This window comes from Trachypithecus francoisi, unplaced genomic scaffold (genome assembly GCF_009764315.1).
Source record: "Trachypithecus francoisi isolate TF-2019V2 unplaced genomic scaffold, Tfra_2.0 Lachesis_group2, whole genome shotgun sequence".
NCBI classification, from domain to species: Eukaryota; Metazoa; Chordata; class Mammalia; order Primates; family Cercopithecidae; genus Trachypithecus; species Trachypithecus francoisi.
The window spans coordinates 52,217,071-52,230,212 of record NW_022681465.1 but is presented as its reverse complement, the minus strand read 5'-3'; the positions used below and the strand labels follow the sequence as shown (position 1 = coordinate 52,230,212).

Below are 13,142 nucleotides of genomic sequence, written 5' to 3'. Positions count from 1 at the left end.
GTGCTGGGATTACAGGCGTGAGCCACTGCGCCCAGCCCTGCCTCATGGTCATTGTTAAGAATATCTGTTATTGTGTTACACATATCAAAGGGCAAAACGAAATAAATTGATTTAAATTTCATAGTTTAATTTTATATATATATATTTTAGCCAGAGAACACTTAAATTACAGATACTAAAACAGATCTTCTTTCTCATAAATTTTAGATTTGATTCTATATATGGATGTCTAATATACTTTATTTCCTACAGAGTTAAGAGAAATTAAGGATTTGTTGTTGGATTTATTCATTTAACAAAAGATCAATATAAGCTTGGATTTTTATCATTTGCATACTGGTACCATAGAATTTCTTTAACTTGGAGTGTCCTGATACTTTAATCTTAAATTGCAATAAGATTCATGCTCAAGTAATCTTCAAAAGTCAATATATCTAAGTAAGTCCCATTAGAATGGGACTTCAGGCCAGGCACAGTGGCTCACGCCTGTAATCCCAACACTTTGGGAGGTCAAAGTGGATGGATTGCTTGAGCTCAGGAGTTTGAGACCAGCCTGGGCAATATGGCAAAACCATGTCTATACAAAAATACAAAACTTAGCCAGCCTTGGTGGTGTGTGCCTGTAGTTCCAGCTACTTGGGAGTCTGAGGTGGGAGGATCTGAGTCCGGGAAGTGGGGTTTGCAGTGAGGTAGGATTGTGCCACTACACTCCAGTCTGGGAGACAGAGCAAAATGATGTCTCAAAAGAAAAAAAACAAAAAACAAAACAAACCAAGAGGCTACCTTTAAACGAACATGTTTCAAATAATAAATAACCAATTCCTTTTTTCTTGAACATCATCTTGCACAAGAACCCAAATATATTTGTCCATAAATACACATTTCTATATGCAACACAGACCTAATAACATCAGAATCTCTGGGGATAAAATTTAAGAATCTGCGTTTTCAGCCAGCCCATGCCACCAACTGATTCTGATGCAAGAGGTCTCCAAACCACGCTTTGAGAAAATGACTTTGACACCAACATGTAAGCACATATAGGAAGCTGGTGGTGTGCTTTTTCTCAGAGATCTTTAAAGCTGCTTTATTTTTAGAATTTTCCATATTTCTCATTACAGAGCTTTGAGACAGCTTGTAGAAAATGTGTGTGTGTTTGTGTGTATATATATATATATATACACTCACACACTTACATGCATATATACTTATATGTATATACTTATATACATAAGTGTATATACTTATATTTGTGTGTGTGTATGTATATATATGTGTGTGTGTGCGTGTGTGTGTATATATATATATATATATATATATATAAAATTAGTGTCACAGTCTAAAGTACTTTGGATCCATTACCTTGTATTCCAGATTTTCCCACATCATAAGGCATATGCCTAACAGAACAGATGGGTCCTGTGGTATTTAACAAAGGGCCATCAAATCCTACAGCTTTGGGGATTAAAACCGTACAGTGCTTTTTCATGTAATCAACAAAGACTGAAGCTTTCATAGGTGGTAGGATGTTAAGAATGGGGTGAAAAGTGACCCAGAGTTTAACTCAAACAATAGTTGTTCCATTACCCTTGTTGTTATTTTATTCAATTACCTTAAACCCTCTTAACCACATTTGGCTTTGCTAATTATGTTGCCTAGAGAATAGCAATAGCAGTCATACACACGCAATGCCATAAGGATAATACACCCTTGAATGCAGCTGCTATCGAATTTTGTTCCATACTTTACTTTAAAACTATAGGACAAGGTATCATAAAAACAGAAATTAATAATGTAATTAATCATCACTATAAATATCACTTTGCTTTTATTTTCTTATGGTGGATAACCTTGTACAAAAACCTTCTTATCAGTTTTCAATAGCATTAAAAAATAGTGCAAATGAAATTCTTTTTTTTTTTTTTTTTGAGACAGAGTCTCGTTTTGTCACCTAGGCTTGAGTGCAGTGACTTGATCTCAGCTCACTGCAATGTTCGCCCTCTGGGTTCAAGCGATTCTCCTGCCTCAGCCCCCCGAGTAGTTGGGATTACAAGTGCCCACCACCATGCCTGGCTAAATTTTGTATTTTTAGTAGACATGGGGTTTCACCACATTGGCCAGGCTGGTCTTGATCTCCTGACTTCAGGTGATCTGCTTGCCTTGACCTCCCAAAGTGTTCAGATTACAGGCATGAGCCACCGCTCCTGGCCTGATACTATTTTTTTTATTGAACCTATTCTAGTGAGTAAAAGTAAACAGGCACACCCCTGCCTCCTTTAAACTTTTCGATTTAAAGGACACCAAGCATGAGAGGAGAAAAATATTGGATACAGAAATCTTATTATTCAAAGAGCCTATAGTATGACTTGTTAAATCAGGAAAACCTGTAAGGCAAAAAATAATGATGCTTTCATAGCAGAGTTCCTGTTACTCAACAAGTGGGAAAGGCTACAAAATGTCTATTACTTATGTCTGGTGTCCCATTTTAAAATGGTGAATATCCTAATATGTATTCTACATTAAAGTTTAATGCTTTGTCAGAACCTTTCATTGGAACCAGGAGACAGAAATTTACTTATGAACATAGAGAAATGAACATAGAGAAGGCAAAACCAAAGCATGTGAATATTTACATAAGGACAAACTACAGTTTATATAAAGACAAGTGGTAGCGATGATCCTCTGTCATTTTAAGCAAGAGAAAACAGTTTTAAAGAAAGTTAAATGCAGTTTAAGAAACGGGACAGAAAATTTTTACAACTTGAGTGACAAATAAGTATTTGTGTACTGTTGTAAACTTCTCTTAGGAACTGTTTCTCAGAAAGTAAAAGTGTTCATTTGCTACTTTCCTTGCTTAGAGTGGTCCATGCATATGACTCATTTTATTCACGACAGGGGTTTACTATTCCTTAGATATATCTGGTCTAACTTTAGCTTATGTGCACCATCCTGAAGATGAAATGATAACAATGCTTTGAATTCATTTAGGTAATTTCAAATGCTTGGTCTACACAGATATGAACCAAGAATTGATGAAACTGTTTGTTATATGAAGTAGGAACAGAGGCATGCAGTGAACTGGAAAACCAAGTTTGTGGATACACATATTTTGCATATATTGTGCTGTACTGAAAAAATCATGTTGATGCAAAAAAAGGCTGTTAAGGTTAAACCACAGTCTACGTGATATCAGCCACAGGCAGCCATGAAAAAATGGAACTCAACAGAAAAGGGAGAAACTGGATTTTTGAGTCAAGTTCATTTGCAGGATTAAGTCATGTAATGTCTGCACATTGTATTTTTCATGTTTTGAGACAGGGTAATTTATACAAATAATATGTACACATATACGTGTATATACGTATGTACACATATTATTAGAAAGATACAGTAAAAAAAATAGAAACACCCTTTGAAAACAACAAAGTGTTGTAAAAATACAATTTAATTATTACATGATATTCCAAAGTGGTTCTTATGGGATATTAGGGTAGTTATTTTTATTTTTGTTTTATTTATTTTTATTTTTACTTTTTACTTTAAGTTCTGGTATACATGTGCAGAATTTGCAGGTTTGTAACATAGGTATACATGTGCCACGGTGATTTGCTGCACGTATCAACCCGTCATCTAGGTTTTAAGCCCCACATGTGTTACGTATTTATCCTAATGCTATCCCTCTCCTTGACCCCACCTCTCCTTGACCCCACCCCTCCTCGACAAGGCCCCTGTGTGTGAGGTCCCCCTCCCTGTGTCCATGTGTTCTCACTGTTTAACTCCCACTTATGAGTGAGCACATGCAGTGTTTGGTTTTCTGTTCCTGTGTTAGTCTGCTGATAATGATAGTTTCCAGCTTCATCTATGTTAAAAGCATTCCATGAAAAGTAAGTTAGAAAATCATTAACTAAAAAAAGAGTAAACAACTCTCTTTCCTACAGGAATCTTAAGAGTCTTTATTATGTTAATATGCATGTGAAAAATTACGAACATAACAGAGGATATAGAATTTACAAAATGTATTTCAGCCCAGAACCATTTTTTAGTGGGGGAGGATTTACTGCTTACCTTTTGGAAGTAGTGATTTTCAGGATACGTTTTGGAAAATGCTGATACGATTTATCATTCGGAGAGAAAGAGAATGTAATTTGTTTTAAAGGACTGCATTTTTAGGATGAAAGAGTGCCATATATATTTTCCTAATTTGATCAGTTTAAAATCAAACAAGGAAAAGAAGGCCATTTTGAAAATTGGGTCCGCCATCAGAAGAACCCAAATCTGGTAGTGGAACTATCTGAAGAAAGGGTCATCTGGGTAATGGAAATTTTGTGTTGGGATAGCAGTTTTGGATTCACAACAAGGACTAGGAACCAAGAGCTCTGATGGTGGTGGAAAGCCTAAGGTGGAAGTTAGCTATGGCAGCAAGCTAGACCCACGTGTACTGAGAAGCCAGAAGTCAAAGTGGTAGCAGGTGGCACCATAAGAGCCAGGGCAGTTCCTGAAACTTCAACAGAGATGAGGGTGGGCTGCTGAAAAACAACCAATTACCCTTCAGAGGGCAGGCTAGAGCTGCAGTGCAAAGCCAAAGAGTAGATGTATTAGCCCGTTTTCACACTGCTGATAAAGACATATCCAAAACTGGGTAATTTATAAAGAAAAAAAGGTTTAATGGATTCTCAGTTCCACATGGCTAAGGAGACCTCTCAATCACAGTGGAAGGCGAAAAGCACCTCTTAGATGGCCACAGGGAGAATGAGAGAAGGAGGGCCAAGAGAAAGAGGAAAACCCTTATAAAACCTTCAGATCTCGTGAGACTTATTCACTACCATGAGAGAAGTATGGGGGAAACTGCCCCCATGATTTAATTATCTCCCTCTGGGTTCCTCCCACAATGCACAGGAATTATGGGAGCTACAATTCAAGATGAGATTTGGGTGAGGACACAGCCAAAAACCTTATCAGTAGATAAAACAATCAACAGGCACCCAGCAAAGCTCAGGTGGAGAAGAAGTCATGGGAGGAGAGCAGTAAGACACATATCAGAAACTGCCAGAAGTAGAGGGCAGGTCAAAGGGCAAGAGCAGCATAAAGATTCATTGACTGGGCCTGGGCAAGGAACCTAAGAAATTAGTTCAGAAGTTAAACGTTGGTTGGCTTTAACACTAAGGTCACAATCTCTTCTAGTGAAAAAAAAAATGTATATCTATTTTTTAAAATATAAACTAATTCCAGAAAGTTATTACCCAGAAGCTGTAAGCAGATAAAGGTGTCCTTAGTCACATCTTAAATAATCTCAGTGAAGAATCTTACCAAAGATCTATACAGAAAAGCCTTTGTCTAGGTCCAGAAGACACACTATGCTAAAGAATTATAATAGCGGCATAAAACGAACAAAGACATTAGACATTTGAAAGTCACTTCACTGAGGCATGTTTTCCCCACACAAATGCTGATTGTACTAATTAGAAAGAATTGAATGCAAAATTTTCTATAAACAAATTTTATTTTGACATCAGCTAGCAAATCAATACTTCATAAATGAGAGATATTTACAATCATAAATGTAAACAAAAAGTGAACTACCTATTATTATAGCATCACTGGCTTTGAAGAAATATTACGAAAGTCTCGGATAAACCAAAGCAATTAAGCCAGGTGAGCTTAACTATGTGCAAGCTCGCTGGACAGAGCAGGGTTCTCTAAAACATAATGCATGAATAACAAATATATCGTTGGGTTGTGGGCAGAAAATATTACAATTTACATTCCTATTTCTTATTTGTTTTATTTTAAGCCAAAAATATAGGAAATTCATTTTCCAAATATTTCATACGTGTGGATGTGTATATTCAATGCTCAGTAACACTGGAAGGGATATACAATCGTTACAATGTGGCACCACAAATTTATTTGTTTTTTTGTTTTTTGGTTTTTTTTGAGATCGAGTCTCCCTCTGTTGCCCAGGCTGGAGTGCAGTGGCGCGATTTCGGCTCACTGCAAGCTCCGCCTCCCGGGTTCACGCCACTCTCCTGCCTCACCCTCCGGAGTAGCTGGGACTACAGGCGCCTGCCACCGCGCCTGGCTAATTTTTTGTATTTTTAGTAGAGACGGGGTTTCACCGTGTTAGCCAGCATGGTCTTGATCTCCTGACCTCGTGATCCGTCCGCCTTGGCCTCCCAAAGTGCTGGGATTACAGGCGAGCTGAATCCACAGAATCTGCAGAGCCTGGCAGGACCCACCAGGAGCTCTTATTCAAGACAAGGTAAGTGACTAGAGCTGTGCTTGTCAGGACTGGGCATTGGAGGGGCTTCCTAATCCATCAGATATCCCCTGAAAAAAATGAGTCACTTCCATCACTATAATAGTCTAGAAAATACTATGGTAAAAATCATCTCATAGGCTTCCTGACAAGTGCTGAATCCCCTTCAGACAACTGACTGGCTGTGCAATCTTTAACAAGCTTCTCTGATTCTTCATTATAAAACAAACATAACTTAGCTCACGGAGAGGGCTGCTTTAAAGACAAAATGAGATTACTGATTACAATTGATTGTAATTTTATTTAAAAGCCTTTACAAATGCTCATAATATTTGAAACAGTATTCCCAAGCTCTAAATTTTACTCACTGGCATATTTTCAGTTCACATTTTTAGAAGAGAATGGTTACCATTCTTACAGCTATGTTTTGTTACTAAAAAGATAACTTAATATGTCACAAATGAAAATTCATTTGCACACACAGGAATCAGAAATCATCTAATTTGCATTATCATAAAACAGGAGTGGGCCTGTTGTGCTCATGGAATGCTTTTAATTTCTATCATTGTTTTTCAATGGTTTCAATACCACTTCTAAGCAGAAGCATCCAACATCCTACATTTCTGTTTCTTGCTTTTGGAATTTTGAATTCATGACAGTTAGGGCATCAGTAATCATACATGCAGGCAGACATAATACTGAGTATGTCTTTCAGTTTCTTGCATATGGCATTGTGTTTTGTTATAACAGGTGCCTCAGATATACTTATTTTAATTCAAAAAGTATACAGTCATTTCAAATAACCTCCAAACTATAAAGCTTCTACGCATTTTTTAATGCACCACTGGAGCTTGTCTTTCTGAGATTGTAGCCCGTATCTGGGGCTAATCTATTTCCTTCTTGTTGGCACCAGAAACTATTACTTTGGGCCTTTTTCAAGATTTTCCATCTGTAAGTGCTTGTGTGTTAGTATTTAATAATTGCTTACTATATCTTACTTCCTTGTCTTATGGAAGTTTTTGTTGTCTAAGCTGTTTTTAGAGAGATGTAAGACTCTAAACGAAATAAATGACTCAAAATTTGAATGGATGGAAAGGTAGGGGCAATATTTTGAGTATTAAGTAGATATGTTATTCATTGTACAAAAGTTAACTTTTTATAGGTTTATTTGAAGTTTAGATTGCAATATTTGTATCATTAATTGTTATATGACCTTTTATTAGCTTCATACTTATGCTACATCACAAAGAAATCAGCTGGTAGTCTTGATAATTTTCTGATTTCTTTGGATTTGTCCAGTCATCAGTTAGACACTAGAATTTTGCTGGTGTGAGGGATTTTAAAAGGAGAACATAGGCTGGGACTGATCTTTTTGTGTAATGTCTCCATTTTACATAAAAAAGAAAGAACATTGAAGTCTCAGAGTACTGATATAATTGGTCAGCTCTCACATCTATATTTTGTGCCTTAAATTCTGCACTCCTTATACTACATTGATATTGGCTGCACTTTGCTTTGTACTCTAAGTATTTTCTGTACAAATGCCCTTTCAATTTTGTTTGTTTATTAAAAGTTCTTTTTTTCTAATTGGATAATGGGGATTCCCTTTGACATCATACAATTATAAAAGTCAAAAAGATTTCTTATTCATGGTATGTGGTTTAAAAAATGAAACAATACATAAGGATGACTTATAGTCCTAGCAAAGTCTGAGCATCCTTTGATTCACTTAGCACACCCCAACATGTATCAATACTACAGGAGAATGGAAGCTATCTCACAATCATACACAAGTTTCATTACTTGACCTCTGTTAGATATTCTTTTTAGGTGACCCCTTCATAAATGAGAAATATTGGAAAGCAGAATAATCCTTCATATAGACAAATGTTTCCAGTGGCCTGGTGGTCACTTAATTTTGAAAAGCTTTCCTTTAGTTCTCCTGTAAATAAATTGTTCAGAAGGCAAAAGAAGTTAATGGCTTTAATGAAGTTATAATTTTATGTCTAGAATACTCCCTTTTAAGAATCTGACATGATCTAAATTAAATAAGGCTTATTTAATTTGAAAGCTTAAATTCAATTGATTTCTTACACATTTCCACAAAATGAGTATTGAAATGAAAATCTGTAGAGTCAGATGTGATTTTGACAAAGGTCAACACTAAAATGTTCAGTCTAACAACTCTATTAATTCTACTAATTTGGTTACTATGCAGATTACCTTAAATTAGCAAATGTCTTATGAAATAGACCAAAAGGTCATTTCTTGGGTGGGATTGTGACATTTTCCTTCCTGTTAGTCCTTTATATTATGTTGCCCTTTATGAAATCTGAAAAACGTTTTAGTAGATTTAATTATGAATAGTAAATTATCCATTTTCTATAGTCACCACCAATATGGCAATGAATACATATGAAATGTATTCGTTACAACAAAATTTGTAGTATTTTACTTTAAAATAAGTTTTTAGTTAATCCAAGTTAATTCTCTGGGGCAGTTTTCTTAGTTCCGTGAACAAAACCAAAATGAATCAGTATATTTCCTCACAATTAATAGCATGATCATTAGCAATGTCCCTGCTCCTTATAGAATGTCTTTAAGCATCTTAACAATGTTTAATTTCAGTTTGTCTAATATGAGCATAAATAAAAAAGGAAATTAATAATTTTGTTGAAAGCCAGTGATAATAAACATAAAAATACATAACAGCTTTAGTAAAAATACAGTTTCAGTAGAGAAGATTGGCAAATGATAAATTACTGACTTTAAATTACTACTACTGGGTAAAGAAGCTGACCAATCTGATGTTACCTAGATAAAGACATTTCAAAGTTTTTATATGCCAATGCTAATATATGCAATTTATCAACACAACCTACAGTTGTGCAATCATCTAACAACGTATTATTTTACATTTCATTCTTTCATTGGAAATTCCATTTTGGAGGAAGTGAAGAATACATATGCAAATCTTCATTTTTGATTAAAATTGGTGGTGTCAAATTCCTTTCTCCTGAGGCACACAATCCACTAGAAAGGAAAAGAAGGGATCTATGCAATACTGGGTACCTACTGCATGCTTCCACTGTTCTGTTACTTGTTTTATTTAATCCACCTTAAGAGCCATCACAATTTCTGATTTCTTTGTTTGGAAACTAACTACAGAAGCTAATACTCTTAACCTAAAAACATCTCTGTGAGTTAAATGTTACTTTATTTTTATAACAAAGATTAATATCTAGCCTAACCATGAGTTAGGAATGTCCAACTAGGAGTATGGAATAATTGGCTCAGAATCTTTCGATTTCAATGTTGATAAGATTTTCTTGAAAGTTAAAAACTAAAATTTGACCTTTGGGAGGCTTTCAGAAAACACATTGGTAGGCTTTATTGCTCAAAGTATTAGTTGAATTTTAAAGTTTTACAAAACATCATACACAGAGGTCTGAAAATGCCTTTGTTTAGGGCTTCCTGAGGCCCTCACACATTTTTGCCATGTTCAGATAGAAATAGCATAATAATTTTATGAATAGTAGTAACTCAAGAAAGCTAACCAATTAGGTAGGACCACCTCTTAAAAAAAAATCACACAAGAACATTTGCTTGAGAAGTTCCAGACATTTTGATCTTATAGAAGTGACTAGATGAAACATTAGAGTAATACAAATAATAGAATGTTAAAATGAGATTTGAATACATACGAATTCCCAAAAGGACACATAAGAATTCCTTCAACTATATCACAATTAGGCATAAGGGCATTTTGGGGGGCTGAATTTACAATTGTATTGCCAGATATCTGATTAGGTTTTAGAAAAATCTATTAAATGGAAATAAAACTCTATTAGAGGGTCACATTTTAGTTGGTATGTAAAAGACATTTCTTAAAAAAATAGCAAGAGATTGATAATGAAGGAAGGGAATAAATGGTAGACATGGCTTTTCTTCAGAGGAGCTACTGCTCAGAACTGATGCATTTTAGTTAAAAATACACATAATTCAGAGGCTGATTTTATAAATAAATTCAGGATAAAAATTGACCTCTATGTTACCTCTACATAAACAACTTAAAAAGAAAATCACCCCATACATTGTTATCTATGAAAATGTTAATCTTATTTTCAACAAAAACACTAACAAGCATAACAATATACAGTTGAACAGATTATATTCTCTTGAGGGGAAAACAATAAAAAATAGTCACAATTCTGTGCCTTTTTCTTGGATGATGTCAGAAAATAAATAAGTAAAAGGAAAGATGTAAATTTACCTTGCCTTGGAGAGTCTGAGTATGTTTTGATACAACAAAAATTAGACATATATTAGAAGAACTAGTCCTTGAATTAACAGAAAGTCTATTATCAACAGAATGAATCAATTTTAGCATGTAAGTGACTTTAAGAAGATAGTTGAAAAATCATCTTGAACAAAGTGTTAGATGGAGGCTCACACTGAAGATTACACCCTGATTCATGTAAAAATATGTTTAATTTTTATCTTTCCAAAGAAGTGTGCCATTTGCAATCCCTTTATGTGGATGTTTCTAGAGTCTACCAACCTCCCGAGCTACTTATGGGGTGTAAAATAGTTTGCCTTATTCCACACGGCATTATGACTCACAAATAACATTAGCAATATGCAGCCAACCTGATACATGACTGGAATATTTACAGTCTTTAGAATGTATAGCAATGAAAAATTTTTAATTGATCATTGTCAAGTCTAACAAAAGGAAAGGAGATTTTCTTCCAAGTAAGAACCTGAAAACTTCATGACGGTTATATATTATAAAAATTTAGTTTCCTTATTTAAAAAAAAAAAGCCAGTTCTTCAACAAGAAATTTTAAATTTATCTTTTGAATACTGTTAAATTGAGAATATGTACCAGTTGGCCTCTTAAATTGGGGATCAAACTTACATGCTATGTTGGCTCAAACCAATAACTTGAAGTATTTTTTGAATGAATCATTCATTTATTCATTCAACAAATTTTTATGGAATGTCCACCATGTGGGTCAGTTAGATGCTGAACCACAAGTTAAGAAAGTCAGGACAGGCATAGTCTCAGCCTCTTGAAACAAACAGCTTAGCATAAAAACACAATTTCCAATACAGTAAGAAAATGGTATAGTGACAAAATTACAGAGGATGCAGTAGTATACATGAGAAAGATTTAAGTCAGACGTGGGCAGAATGGATTTGGCAGCAAAACCTTCCCAGAGAAAGGTACATCCGAACTGAAGCTGAAGGCTTTAAATACAACAGAAGGCAGATAATGCTGTGGGTAGAGGCTCTTTCCATTCATTTCTTATAACAAGAGGACATTTATAAAGGAATGGGAAGAAGAACATAGTACTTGGTTTGAGTACAAGCAAATTTAGAAGAGTAGGGTAAGAAACGAACTGGGGCCAAATCATGCAAAAACTCTTAGGCTATATTAAGGAACTTGCACCTTATTCTGAAACAGAGGGAGTAATTAAGGGTTTTAAACAAGAGAATAAGAGAATAATATTTACCTTTTAGGAAAATACACACACACACACACACGAGTTACAACTTAAGAAATGAATTTTTAGAGAGTAAAACCAGAAACGGAAAAGCTGGTTACGAGGCTTCTGTGAAACCCGGGTGAAAGAGGGTGGTAGCGCTGATGACAGAAGTAGCAGTGGCGATGGTGATACGAAGGGAAACAATTTTAAGATATTTGAGTCATTTTTCCACAGTTGAAATTACCAATACTTGCTAAATCAGTTCATGTGAGCGTGTGGAGCTGGTGAAAGAGATGTTAGCAGGAAGATAGTGGGGAGAAGAAGGGTGACTAAGAAAGGACACTGGGAAACATCTGCTATGAGGATGGAAGAAAATAGAAAATAGTGTAAGCTAAGCCAGATAAAAGGAATATTTTAAGCAAGGGGTAATATCTTAATGTCTTAAGAGCTTGAGTAGTGTGTTGCTCACTTATGTGTCACCACTACTTATCATGTTATATGATGCTTTCTAGATTCATCACAAACGTTTGTTAAATGAATAATTTAATTTAGTAAGCACTGCTACTTATAAGGCTGGGTTCTGGGATGATATATTAGAAAACATACTCCTTACCCTCCAAAAGTTAATAGAATGGTAATACGAGAAAGACTTACATAATTACCCATAATGTGTGCTAGTTAATGACAGCTGAATAAAGCTCTAGCTCAATAAAGAATGTTAACAGAAAGTAAGGAAAAAAGTGAGTATTTCTACTTGTGAGTATAAGAAAAAGCAAGGCCAACTGAAGAAAAAAACTGAAAAAAGAAGCCTGATGTGGTGGCTCATGCCTGTAATCCCAGCACTTTGGGAAGCTGAGGCAGGAGGACTGGCGGAGGCTAGGAATTCAAGATCAGCTTGAGCAACACAGTGAGACACCTGTCTGCACAAAAGAAAAAAATATAGCTAGGTATAATGATGTGCACCTGTAGTCCTAGCTATTTGGTAGGCTGAGGCAGGAGGATCACTGGAGCCCAGGAACTTAAGGCAGCAGTGAGCTATGATTTCACCACTGCTCTCTAGCCTGGGCAACAGAGTGAGCCCCGTCTCAAAAAAGGAGAGGAGCAGAGAGGAGAGGAGACGAGAGGAGAGGAGAGGAGGGGAGGGGAGGGGAGGGGAGGGGAGGGGAGGGGAGAGGAGAGGAGGGGAGGGGAGGGGAGGGGAGAGGAGAGGAGGGGAGGGGAGGGGAGGGGAGGGGAGAGGAGAGGAGGGGAGGGGAGGGAAGGGGAGGAACTATTGCAAATTTCAGGTAACCTGATAAGAACCGTTACAGATTTAGCCAATCTTGTTTGATAGGGGTGGAATTCGCTATTTTAAATTGTTTTCATGATTTCTGGGAATGCAATGAACTACTACA

At 35.9% G+C, this 13,142-nt stretch overlaps 1 protein-coding gene across 2 annotated transcripts in view; it reads right to left on the bottom strand.

The window, feature by feature from the left end:
• EDIL3 (EGF like repeats and discoidin domains 3) overlaps positions 1-13,142 on the bottom strand; it is a 459,624-nt gene that overhangs the window by 106,862 nt on the left and 339,620 nt on the right. The gene's annotated exons all lie outside the window — the stretch shown is intronic.